Raw genomic sequence first — 12837 nt, 5'->3', positions numbered from 1 at the left:
GGTCATTCTAAATAAGCTCTGTTCCTAAACAGGAAAATAACTTAATCTGTTGCTGATTGCAGGTCGAGCCGGAAGGCGAGGTTCTGGTCGAACCACTGACCATTCTCGACCGGAGAGAAGTGCAGCTGCGGAAACGGGTTATTTCCCAAGCTAAGGTGCAGTGGCAACATTATGGGCCTGAAGAGGCCACTTGGGAGGATGAGGAACTCCTTAGAGAAGCTTACCCAAATTTGTTTAAGGGTGACGGACATCGGGACGATGTCCAATCACAGGAGGGGGAGATGTAATAACCCCAGATTATGTAAATATGAAAATTACTGTGGTAAAATACATTAATACAGTTGTTGTTTATGTTTAAAAACAAAACTGTGATAAACTATTTTGATGAAAGTAATTTAAATATTTTCTTGGAAATGCTGGCAGCCTCTAAGAGGTGGATTGAAAAGAAAGAGATCAGTTATATTAACTGATGGAAACTACTCTCCCCAGAACAGGAAAAGTCCTGGTTGTAGGGGAAAGTTCTGTGCTGTGGGGACAGACAGAAGGAACCTTTTCCAAGAAGAGAAAATAGGAAAAACAAGAAAAGAAGAGATTGGTTAAGTCTGGTGAGGATCAGATAACCAGGCACAGAAAGTGCACAAATCTTGTTGAGGGCTGGAGGCCTGCAAGATGGCTCAGGGGGAGAACTCCATCTGAGAGATGGATCTCATGGCTGGGTGGAAGAGCATAAACAAGCACAGGTGACTTGCTTGAGAAACCATTCTTGATACTGGCGAACCAGGTACGGTTTCAACTGCAGAGTCTCTGTTTGAATATGAAAAAATACAGTGAATGTACAGTAGTCAAACAGGAAGCAAATTTCTTTTCCTAGTTACTGTCATAATGATAAGAAACTGTATAGATATGGTTAAAGTTAAAGGACAGATTGTCTTAAACCTAGTCTGACTGTAGATAAAGCTACATAGAAAGGTGTAGTTAAAAACTGGTTATAGGAACCAGGGAAGGTAACCGAGAACTGGTTATCGAATGACTGTCTGAATATAACCTCGTGCAGAAGACCGAGTCACTGTTTAACAGTGAGTAAACTAACATTGACAGAATAGTATTAAATATCTTGATAAATGATCAAGTATATACCTGAGTGTGTCGACAGAGTGAGGTTAGAACCTCTGAGTCTGAGTAGACGAGCACTGACGGTAGTCAGATGCTACCCTGTCGACAAAGGGATAATTAAAACCTTCAGTTGTTTGATACAAATGACTAACGAAATGAAAATACACAGAAAGAATACCGAGAAAAACAACGTTAGTTTGATAACTGTGCAAATAGAAAATGAGATTAATATGACATTTCATCAACCCATGTTCTCAAAATACAGTGTTAGCGAACACGGTAACACGAAACCAGCTCCGTGGAGCGATAAATTGGAAGAGTATATATTCATGTATACAAAAGCCTGTGCATGCAAATCGAAAGAAGTTATACAGTTATATGTATACAAAATCTGGATCATGCAACTTCGATAAGAGGTATGCTTACACTTACAAGATAATCTGTGTATGCAAATGCAATGGAAACCTTAAACATATATATAAAGTGCGATGTTTCCATAGTGGGAGGAAAGAACTATAATATCGTTTCGGTTAACCATTCGAATGCATGCTGTACAAATATTGCTATATAGTTAACCGAATGCATGCCGTTCAAACATTGCTGTATAGTTAACCGAATGAAAACTATTCAACCCTACCAAATAAGACAGATGCATAAAGAATACAGAGCAAACGACATGGAGCAATCATTATAACCTGAGACAGTTACGAAGATACTGCTATGTAGACGAGCGAAACCAGCATCTAACGATATAAACCTTTGCACTGTGTGGTACGATAAAAAAAGCAGAGTATATAAATACTCATTTGTTATACAAAATGTGTACTGCCTGAGGGCGCAATAGAGTCACAGTCACATATAAATTACAAGTATCCATATACAACCAACAGCACAATACTCGAGTGGAAATCTTGAATGATTACAGCTGTTCAAACAAAAGAACTGAAAACCCTCAACAAAAGTGAAGATCCAATAACCAGGTCTGCGCACCACGGCCAGACCCGAAACCCATGTCTATCAGCAGAACGGCAAACCAAATCAGAGTATGCCGCAAGGGGGTAACCATACAAACAAATGAGAATCCTTAAATACAAGTAAACGAGCCATGGAAAGTTCCGCCGTGCTCAGTAACTAATCCGGCGGGTATGGACTCGACCAGTCACAAAGAAAAACAAATACAAGACATGAGGGCTCTCTGAGGAGTATACCTCGGCCTGTGAAGCAAGAAGGCCCTCATTCGAGCGGCAGTCTGCAACCATAACCTAATAGCTTAAAAATCGATAACACCGTGAAGCTTTATATACAGGAGCAGGGTAAACAAGTATCGAAGCTTACCTGTGGCCGCTGCGAGGGTGAAGCTATCATGCATAGCCGCTTGACACCGCCAGTGGGGTTGCAAAACCCAGCTTCGTGCCTAGGAGTAAGAGAATACGAAAACTGTAAGAATTAGTATCAATAAAACCAACTGTAAATATGCAAGGTGCATTAGAGTCGAGACCATTACCTGTGTAGTATCGAAGGCGGCCACTGCACAGCTCTGGGTGGATGCAGGTTAAGCGGATAACGCTGGTGAGAATGGACCAGAGGTGAAATGCCGAGACGGAACCGGAGGAAACAAACGAAACAATAAACCCCGTGACCGCGTTGTTGAAGCTTTTGTAATGCCTTAAACCCTGGATCGAATCTCAACCCTTCGATCCATGGGTGAAATCCTGTCCGTTCATGCAAGGCGGGAATGTCAGGCGTAAGGGCCGAGAACTCAATGATCGAGGCATCACATGGCCAAAGGAGCCAAGCGGTGCCACCTCGCGCTATAAGGACGGATGCCATTAAGGCAGGATGTGTTGGCGCCTGCAAGAGCTGCGGCAGGACCACCAACGCCTGCACTGCATTAAATACTCACAACTGTGATGTGGACTAACAGCTAAGCTCCACCGAAAGGTCAAAGGATTACACCGAAACCCTTGGCAAGCATATGTTATTGCCACGCAGCATATGTCAACCAAAGTTACCACCGAAACTTAACATGGAATTAATAAACTGTGTAAGATGTGGTATAATATATATAATAATGCTATGTGAGTAAATGTGCGTGCAGACATTATAGTTGCATCAAGTAAAGCATAAGAAGAATAATTATATGGGCATACATTTTTTTTTTTTTTTTATGTATGTGGTCGAAGGTGTGACACTTGCCATGAAGAATTGAGGTTTAAGACTTGCAAAGGAGGAAAGTATGAGTGGTGATAGACTCACACCGATTGCAGAATGTCATGGTGACAATATTTTGTGCAACAGATGTTGTTGTGAGAAAGCTAGCATATGAAGACAAAGAAGCAAAAGGAGATATATTTAACATTTATCAAAAACCACAATTATTGATTAACTATCTTATAGACATATGTTCAAATGAGGTAGATTGGGTTCTGGATTTATTTTCATGCTCAGGTAAGTTTTATTATATGGAATTGAATTTCAATATGTTATTTTTTAATTAATATGTCATTGTACTAATTTACATCATTATTTCTTTTGTGCTTGATAATTAGGTACAACACTAGAATGTTGCCTTCAAAAATGAAGAAATTTCATTGCAATTGAAAAAGATCCAACACAATGCAATTTCATTCAGCAAAGAATTAATGCTCTTCAATTTCTTCCAGATGTAATGCAAGAAATTGGGTTAAAGAAAGGGGACTTTAGTGAATCACGTGTGGCAAAAAAGGCAAAGGAACCCCAACCACCATTACATGGAATGTTTGGAAAGACATACATTGGGAGATTCGCAGACATCAAAGATCCATTAGAAGAGGAAAATGAGCAAAAGGAAGCAGAAAATATTGTGGAAAAAGACAATGATGAAACTCTAGAGGACGAAGAGTTTGGATTACATGACATTGTTGATTAAATTTAAGTTATGCTTGGAAATCAAGCTCATTTTTTGTAACTATTAAGTAGTTATACTTGTAATGGTTTGACTTAGACATTTTATGAGAAGAATAAACACTCAATTAAGGTTGTTCTGCATTCAATATTTGTAATATGTGATTTTCACATTAATTTTTAATTTAATCATTATTTTTTGAAAAAAAAAAGTGATTATTATTTTTTTTTTGACATGAAATTCATTAAAAACAAAAACTATTATTTAACCATTTTTAGTTAAAATTTTTGTATAAAAATTGTGATTTTGACATCTCAATTCTAGAAAAAAATTATCAAAACGTGTAGTTTTTTTAGTTATATTTATGTTAAAAATGGTTATTTTTATGTCCATTGTTAAAAAATATTGTTTTTTAGAAACAATTATTTCATGTGGATTGAAAAATTAATTAAAGATGTATAAATATGTCAAATATCAAAAATTCAAAATATCGACCTTCTAATTTAAAAATACAAAACAATAAAAACCTTACTACAAAAAAATTAAAATAAAAATAAAAACAGGAAAATATGAAGAAAACGACCACTTCAAAAATTATTAAATTTACAAAATAATTATTTACATTTCATACATTAGAAAATAAAAAAAAATAAAAGAATCCTTTTAAAAGAAGGGCCTGATGTAGAATTACCACTTTTTAAAATCAGCATAAAAAACACTACCATTCTAAAACACAATGTACATAAAAAATTATAGTGCCAAAAACTATGCTCTAAAAAACACATGTGTGTTCTGCATCACCACTTTTCAAAATTGGGTTACTTTTTTGCTATCTCTACAAAATGGGTAACAGTATGAGTTCCCATTTCATAGTTTAAATTGTTTAATATAGAGAGGGGAGAAGAAGAGAAAGAACTCCCAGAGCTTAGTGGAATAAATGAGTGGGAAAATTTGTTGAGCACAGTGGACAAGAGAGTATAGAGAGGTTGGAGAGGAGTCGTGAGGCCCATAGTAACTGGAATAGATCAAGCGTAAAAGATAGAAAGTGCTCAGGGGAGAGTCTCGACGTGATTTCTAGACTCGTGGCTCGGAGGAGAGACCTTTCGTATATACAGCGTAAAAGATAGAAGGTGCTCGGGGGAGAGTCTCGACGTGATTTCCAGACTCGTGGCTAGGAGGAGAGACCTTTCGTATATATTTACATTACACAATAAGTGAGGTAGCAAAATTTTAAGAATTTATTGTTGAACTATAAATATAGTTATGTAGAAAGAATAAAAGAATTTAATGTAGAGTAGCTATGAATATCTATTTTACAGGTTAACAAATTTCTAAACAATAGTTATTAACATTCAAATTACAGGTAATTAAATAAGGTAGGAGGCTAACTCTTGCACGAATAACCAGGGAGTGATTCAATACCCCATAAAAGACAGATACACCAATGGTCGAGTTATATAATTATAGTATGAAAGGAAAGAATATGAACTTTAAGGTCACAATACTGATATAAACTCTCTCGAATGTATCCATTTGCATATAACCTATTATTACAACATTCGAAAGCTTAGGAGCCTCTCGATAGAATATGTGAAAACTATTATTATTAACGAACATAAATGAATAACAATGAGTTACCATACTATGGTAGCATCGAAAGACAACATGATGAATAATATATATATATATATATATATCAAAACCATAGATAACGTTGTAGGAATATTTTATAGAAATTAACATAGTTATATAGATCTAGTCTCCTTCATATCGCACGATACCCATAGAGAGGAAAGATGAGAAAACACAGTAATTCTTTTCATAACACACTTAAGCCAAAAATATAAGAGTGTATTGTTGATTAAATATAGCAGACAATGAAACGATCAATGCCATCGGAATAGCAAGTCATGACATTCTCGACCTCCTCTCAAGAAAAATGAAAACAATCATCCCTTAACACAAGCGAAAACAGGCTCGAAGGCCTTTAAATCCATCATAACTTACATTTCAAAACTTGAGAAAAGTTGAGAGTCATAGCTTGTCGAATAACTTTGAAAAATAAAGGTCAAGGAAACATGTGTTTAAACATTACTACCTAAATGATTTCTCAGGGAAAAAACCTCATCTTAAAACTCGTAAAATAACTTAATTTCAGACAGAAACCAAAAGGCTTAACTCCAACCTAAAAAGCAATGGAAATGTAGAAATTAAGGGTCGCGGTTCTGAGCAATAAAACTTTCAGCACGTGGCATACCTGTTTCAAGAGGATATGAGTTAGTCATTACGAGCGAAGATAATTAACCTTCTATTCATACATATAAAATTCAACCATAATTGAGAAGGGTTCTTACCTGAGTTAAGGACATGGCCTTGACGAGTTGCCAACCTGTAAAAGCAGGATAAACACTCAGTTTCATAACGATAATTCATCATAAGACAAAGCTAGAACGAAAAACCCTCAAGAATCAGAGACTTGGTTCAAACATTCAACAGGAAAAACTTGCTATAAAAGTCATATACTTTTTGCAAACGATCCAAGATGCACTCTGCCTTCTAACACCTTCAAAAATTCATAAGTCAATCCTAAGCAGCAGCGAGAAAACCATAAAACGGGCTTAAAGCAATTCCCAAAATCATAACAGACTTTCAAACCGAGCAATCAAAGTTCTAGTGTTGCACAATTGAACGGTATACCTGCCGTTACGAGACTATTGACCTCCTCTGTTTTCCTCTCTCTCAAAGTACTAAAGCCAAAGCCCTCGAAGAGGAGCACGTCGCAGAGGAGTGAGAACAACAATGAGACCACTCGGGTTCGATGCGAAGATTTGGTTAGGTTAAACCCTATCCGATCTCTACGGTGAGATCATAGAGGGAAGATTAACGACAAAACACCATAACAGAGTGCAAGAGCACATGGAGTTAACATTCCATAGGACAGATGCCGGCCGCATGGAGCTACAAATGAGGGCCCATACAGCATAGCAAGACGTGAATTTACATGCCTCATTAGTGAGGAGAATCCCAAGTTGGATCTCCATACGTGTCATTTAATTTAACATTTTATAGCATTCAAGATTTGTACAGGAGTCATGGCGCCATATATTTCCATGGATACGAACCCATTTAAATATATCTATATACATGGTTTAATAGTTATGTGTCAATAATAACTATATGCCAAAAAAAATTGTTTTATTTTATGGATATTTCTAAAATTTATATAAGAGATATATATTAGATGTTACAATAAATAAATAAAATATATATATATATATATATATATATATATAATTGTTTAAATAATTAAATAACATTAAGATGGATCGTACATGAAATATTGAAGATTAAATACATGAACACAACCAAATTTTAAACCTTGAATTTTTTGATATCTCTAGAGGTACAGGTGGTGTTTTACATGGTATCAATTAATTTACATTTAAAAATAATATAAAAATATTTATATTAATAAACATTTAAAAGTAATAATAACAAATAAAATTGAGTGTTGGTCATTAAAGAGATACTTTAATTTAAAATCTATTTTATATAGAAATAAAAATAAAGTCATTAAAAATAAGGGAGAAAATTAATTTACATTTTAATTTTAAAAAGATAAGTAATTTGTTTATTTATTTAATAATGTAAAAATAATATAACTACATTATCTTAGGCAATATAAATGAAAGTATATATATATATATATATATATATATATATATATATATATATATATATATATATTAAGAAACAAATTATAATATTAAAATAAAAAAATATTATAATAATTAATTGTGGTTTAGTTATATTGAGATAAAGAATATTTTTAATTACATAAATAGATGTCTATTTTCCAATATGAATTATAATATAATATAATATAAGAATATTATATTATAGTATAATCTTAGAGTTATATTTGAATTTTTTCTTTAGAAAAATATAAACGATAGTTATAATGGAAGTGTATGTATATATAGAGAGAGTTGTATTTAAACAAATTTTATAATATTAAAATTAGTATTATATATATATATATATATATATATATATAGTTGTCAAGTCCTACTAGCACTACTAGTTGAGGATGGGCCTCATTAGCAAGACGACCGAGCATCAAAACTCAGGGAGGTTGTTGCGCTCATGCTAGGGGGAGGAGACATGCTAAAATCTAGTGAGCTTAGGGTTGGTGTGGCGGAGGCTCATTATGTTCCCCGAGTGATTCCAATGGGTGCTAGGGGTAGGATACATGCTAAAATATAGTGAGCTTAGGGCTTGTGTGGTTGAGGCTTGGTACGTTTCTCGAGTGATTCAGATTTATTAGATGCCCATGGTTCATGGTTTCTTAAGCTAGGAGCCTCAAGGATCATAGACATCATAGACAACTTGACAAACATATATATATATATATATAGATATAATAACTGAGTAAGATTATGGTGGCCCACACCCAAAATGCTAGAGATTAAATCTTGAAATGTGACAAAACTTTAAATATTCAATTTTTGTTGCTCGAGAAGTGGTGCTTTACACTATGTTAGTTAATTTAAGTTTAAATAATTATAGAATAACATTAGTAATAACAAATATTTAACTAACAATTTCCCTTGAAGGTGCAAAGATACACCGAAGGAATAGGACTTGCTTATGATGTTACTGCAAAAATGTTGTAGGAAAGGAAAGATAACAACTTAAAGGGTGGAGGATGGAGGGGAGGAAATGTGTTCAGGCTTGCAACAATCTCACATTTGTGTTGATGCCTTTCTCACAAATGTTTCTCAATCCACCATTATTGTTTAAATCATTTTTTTCCAATCACACCACTATGTAAAAATCTTAAATACATATTTATATCCAAGCTATAACATGGGGGATAATGAGGAGAATCATTAATTACAAAGAGGAAATGACTAAAGTCAAAGTGTCTTGATAACGGGATTAAGCAAATATCCTCTTTCACTTGAGTGATTTTCAGATTCCAAGATATTCTGCAATCAACAGAAAGAAGGGGGTTTGTTTTACAATTTTAGCTATCTCCTTTTAAAAAATTTAAATTAATTTAGAGCCATTCTCTTGGATCCATTAGTTCTATTTTTAACTTTAAATTTAAATTTTGTGCTTATTAATGTGTTTTCTATGAATTTTTCAAATCAGAATGTGTCCTGAGCCAACTTTTACCACTTTCTCTATTTTTATTTGTCACAAAAGGGTTTAAAGTAGAGCCCTCAATTAGTGATGGAGAGTTGGAGTTGGAAATGTTACATTGAATTTTTGTGATTTGAAAAGGATAGAAATTAGAAAAATATTGAAATTTTCAAATAGATTATGGAACTTTACTGTGCTACTAGAGGCATATAGATCAATCAAAAAATAATTATCCATTACTTGAAATGAAAATTGAATGACAAACAATAATATTATTCTACTCTCTCCCCTCTATATTACATATGAAGGGAAAAGAGATCAATCTAAAAAGAATAGCCATTCCTTGCAATGGAATTATAGTGGATAAGCAATAACATTATGCTACTCTCTTTCCCTTGAATACATATGAAAGGAAAAATGGTATATGAAGGAAACAAATTTGGATTAAATTTAAAGCATAGTGACTCACACTAAAAGGATTGGTAATGGTTGATTGTCAAGGTGGAGAAAATTTGAAATAGCTAATATTCAAGGTGCAGAAAAGGCTTACCAATGGCTCTTAGTACGAGGTTTACTAATGTATTAGCAACTGGTATGTCAAATTAGTTTCATATTCATTTGATAAAAGTACAAAAAATAGAGGAATTGTTCTAGATAAATGGAAATAGAAGATCTGAAAGATATGTATGTTTAGGGAGTAGAAAACATCTTCCACTTCTCAACAACATTGGCTATGATAAGTGTGTCATTTCTTGTCTCATTTATCTTGATTTTCTTGAAGGAAGAAATCCTTCAAATGATGAGTGAAGAAAGATTTCACAAATAATTCTCACGACTAGTGAAGAAAGATTTCCCATATAATTCTCAAGAATTCATCTTTCCATTGCAACACCCAAGGGTGAAACAATCACTAGAAATTTTTTACAACAAGAACTGTTATCGGGAAAAGTGTCTATTTAGAACTGCTCTATCCCACTAAGGTGTGACAGCTGCCTTAGAAACAAACATAGAAAACTACTTTTGTATTTCCTTTATGAACTATAAATAGAGAGGAATAGAAAGAACCAACCTGTGTCTTGCGCTAATCCTTTGATCTAATCCCTCTCTTCTTTGACAGCTTCCAGCTACCTGCTCCCTTACTTGCCCAGCTTCACCAAGTACCTGTAAGATCACAGGAGAAGAAAACTATACAAAGACATGGATCTATATTCATAAACAACTTAGGATAAGATTTAAGTTAACCATACAAATGTAACAAGCATCAATGATACAAAAGCATGGAGGAGAAACTCAAATAGTTTTTATTGATAAACATGAAGATCCAGGAGGAGTTACAAGCGATGGTTCCTGACCCAGCATCAACCTCCCAGCAAAGAAGCCCCTCTTCACCTCTGACAAAGCATAGATCACCCAATACTCTGATGTTTATCTCAAAACCAACAGCAATTCCTTACAATGTGCAAAATTCCAGCCTCTGGATCTCTGGGATGAGGGATCCATATATAGATGTGTGTAAGGAGGATCAGTCAGCTTGTGATTTGATTAGTCTCTTCTCTCTGTCAGTTCTTGCTTCCACTTGGAGACTGAAGGCCTCTTACTCATCCTTGGTCGAATTCAGTGAGGTAAGTGTCATAGGAGAAGATTCTGGAAGCTTCCATTGTCTCTCCACCTCGCAGAATGACACTGCCATTTGTCATTTCTCGCCAAACGCACCCTCATAGTGCATTTAGGTGCATTGAAACGCACCTAGCCAGTGGATTTAGGTGCTATGCAACGCACTTAGCCAGTGGAGCAGTTGAAATGATCCTGTTTTGACTTATTCTGAGCAGTTTCTGGTGGAGAACTTCTGGGAGAAGCTATAATTTGATTGACCTTCTTCCTTTAGGGGTTAGAACAACACTTTTAGGGACTTAGGAGCCCTTGGTTTATGGACATTTCATGCTTGGAGTTGTAAGGCACAAAAATGTCTATAACAGTTGCCCCCTAAAGTATGAGGCCGTTAATCGGGTGAAATGCTTTATTATGAGGATCCGAAGTTCTTTCAATGCTGGGAGGAGACCTGTAATAAGATACAATACAATACATTATCTTCATACTGTTTTCGTGATCTAGCTGAGGCGGGCATTCCCATGCTCAGCTTTATAAATTCATTTTCATGTACATAGGACAGACAATCGTCTGATTGTAGACTGATGATTCTGATAGAGCCATCATCCTTTTAGTAGGATGATTATCTGTGCTGCAATGCTGTACATTTTAATGTCTTTATCTCCCTGAATATATATCACAGCCCGGATGGATGAAACTAGATCCGGGGTCTTCAATCTCGTCCGATATTCACTCGAAGTACAAGTCGATCCATGTGAGAAATGTTTTGAAGTCGAACATGGAAAGACATCGCTTGATTACCAGTCAATGATGTAAACTGTTAACAAGCGCGAGAGGAATCACCGATAATGATAATGATCCTCAAGGTATTGCAGTACAATTCATGTGGTGTGAATAAAGGACTTGGCGTCGAACACCACGCAAAATCTTTCGGTCGAAGGTCATTGATGTAAACCTGTCGCCAGAAGTGAGAAACTTGCCATTGAGGCATGCAAGCTTCAAAGTACTGAATGGGGTGTTCCTAGACCAACTTCTTGGATAATGAGTTGATGTCGACAAGAAGTGATCCGTCATAGGAGGGCATTAATGAATCCCACATCAATGACATGGAACGGAGCAAATTATTTTGATGGAGGTAAAAACGATTTGATGATATACGGTTCAGGGTGGCGGTCATGAAAGAATGGAGTATAATGTATGGTAGTGGGTGGGACACAGGTGGCCTTTCTGGATGACTTCTCTTGAACATGTCGGCGACACTGATGTGATGGATTGGTAGCATTAACCCCAAATGTGGATGGTATGGTGTGACCATGGCGATGTGACCAGTGAATGAAACAACCCAACCCGACTCGGACACGGAGTGGAAATGTCATGTTCAAGAGCGACTTGCTACCAATAAAGATTCTTTGAGTTTTCTTCCCAATTTTTCCCCAGTCATTGCTGACCAGTACCTCTTTATTTTTGTCAAGCTTGAGGAGGATAACATATGCTTGTTCTATAATTTGCCCTTCAGGCAAACCCATCGCTATGTTTTAACGAGCCTAGCGATAGTGAAACTCGTTCTCGTCTAAAGACAAGTTTGTCGCTATTAATCTTTTTAACGAGTTTAACGACAAAGATAACTCGGTCCTTTTCATTTTTAGAGAGTCTGAAAAGGTACGTAAAGGTAACTCCAAAATTCCTTTTTCGTCATCTAATCCCTTAATTCCGAAAAATTATAAAACAATACAGAAGGGATGAATTTTCGATAGTTTTAACGAGCCGAACAAAACAAGCGCTCGATCTTTTTGTACAATAATCCCTCAGGTCTGAAAAGATTAAAATCTAGATGAGGGATAGCACTTCCTGTCCCTTTAACGAGCTGGAAGGCCAAGAACTCGGCAATCTTTTCATATTTTACGAGTCAGTTGAAAAGAGCTTAAAGAAGACTCGTCTTTTGAGGAACGAGTGATAAAATGGGTAGCAGCTGATTCCAGGTAAGGTTTGGAATTTTCCAATCACGACAGTGTCACAAGGATGGCTAGTGAAATCACTCTTTGCAGCTGTTCCTCAAAATGGGTAAACAATCAAATGGAGGTGAA

General features: G+C 35.5%; 1 long non-coding RNA gene across 1 annotated transcript; it reads right to left on the bottom strand.

Annotated features, from left to right (window-relative positions):
- Positions 1–1906: 1906 nt before the first annotated feature.
- On the bottom strand, positions 1907–2795 carry LOC149251555 (uncharacterized). Its single transcript, XR_016265986.1, has 3 exons — positions 2618–2795; positions 2322–2527; positions 1907–2127 (listed from the first exon to the last, which is right to left on the bottom strand). It is a non-coding gene; the product is annotated as an uncharacterized LOC149251555 (long non-coding RNA).
- Positions 2796–12837: the final 10042 nt, after the last annotated feature.

The sequence above is a fragment of the Pinus tabuliformis genome, chromosome 7 (assembly GCF_031772625.1).
Source record: "Pinus tabuliformis cultivar Carrire ecotype Pingquan chromosome 7, CPIR1, whole genome shotgun sequence".
Taxonomy (NCBI): domain Eukaryota; kingdom Viridiplantae; phylum Streptophyta; class Pinopsida; order Pinales; family Pinaceae; genus Pinus; species Pinus tabuliformis.
Note: the sequence above shows the minus strand (reverse complement) of the source record. Positions and strands in the feature narration are given on the sequence as shown.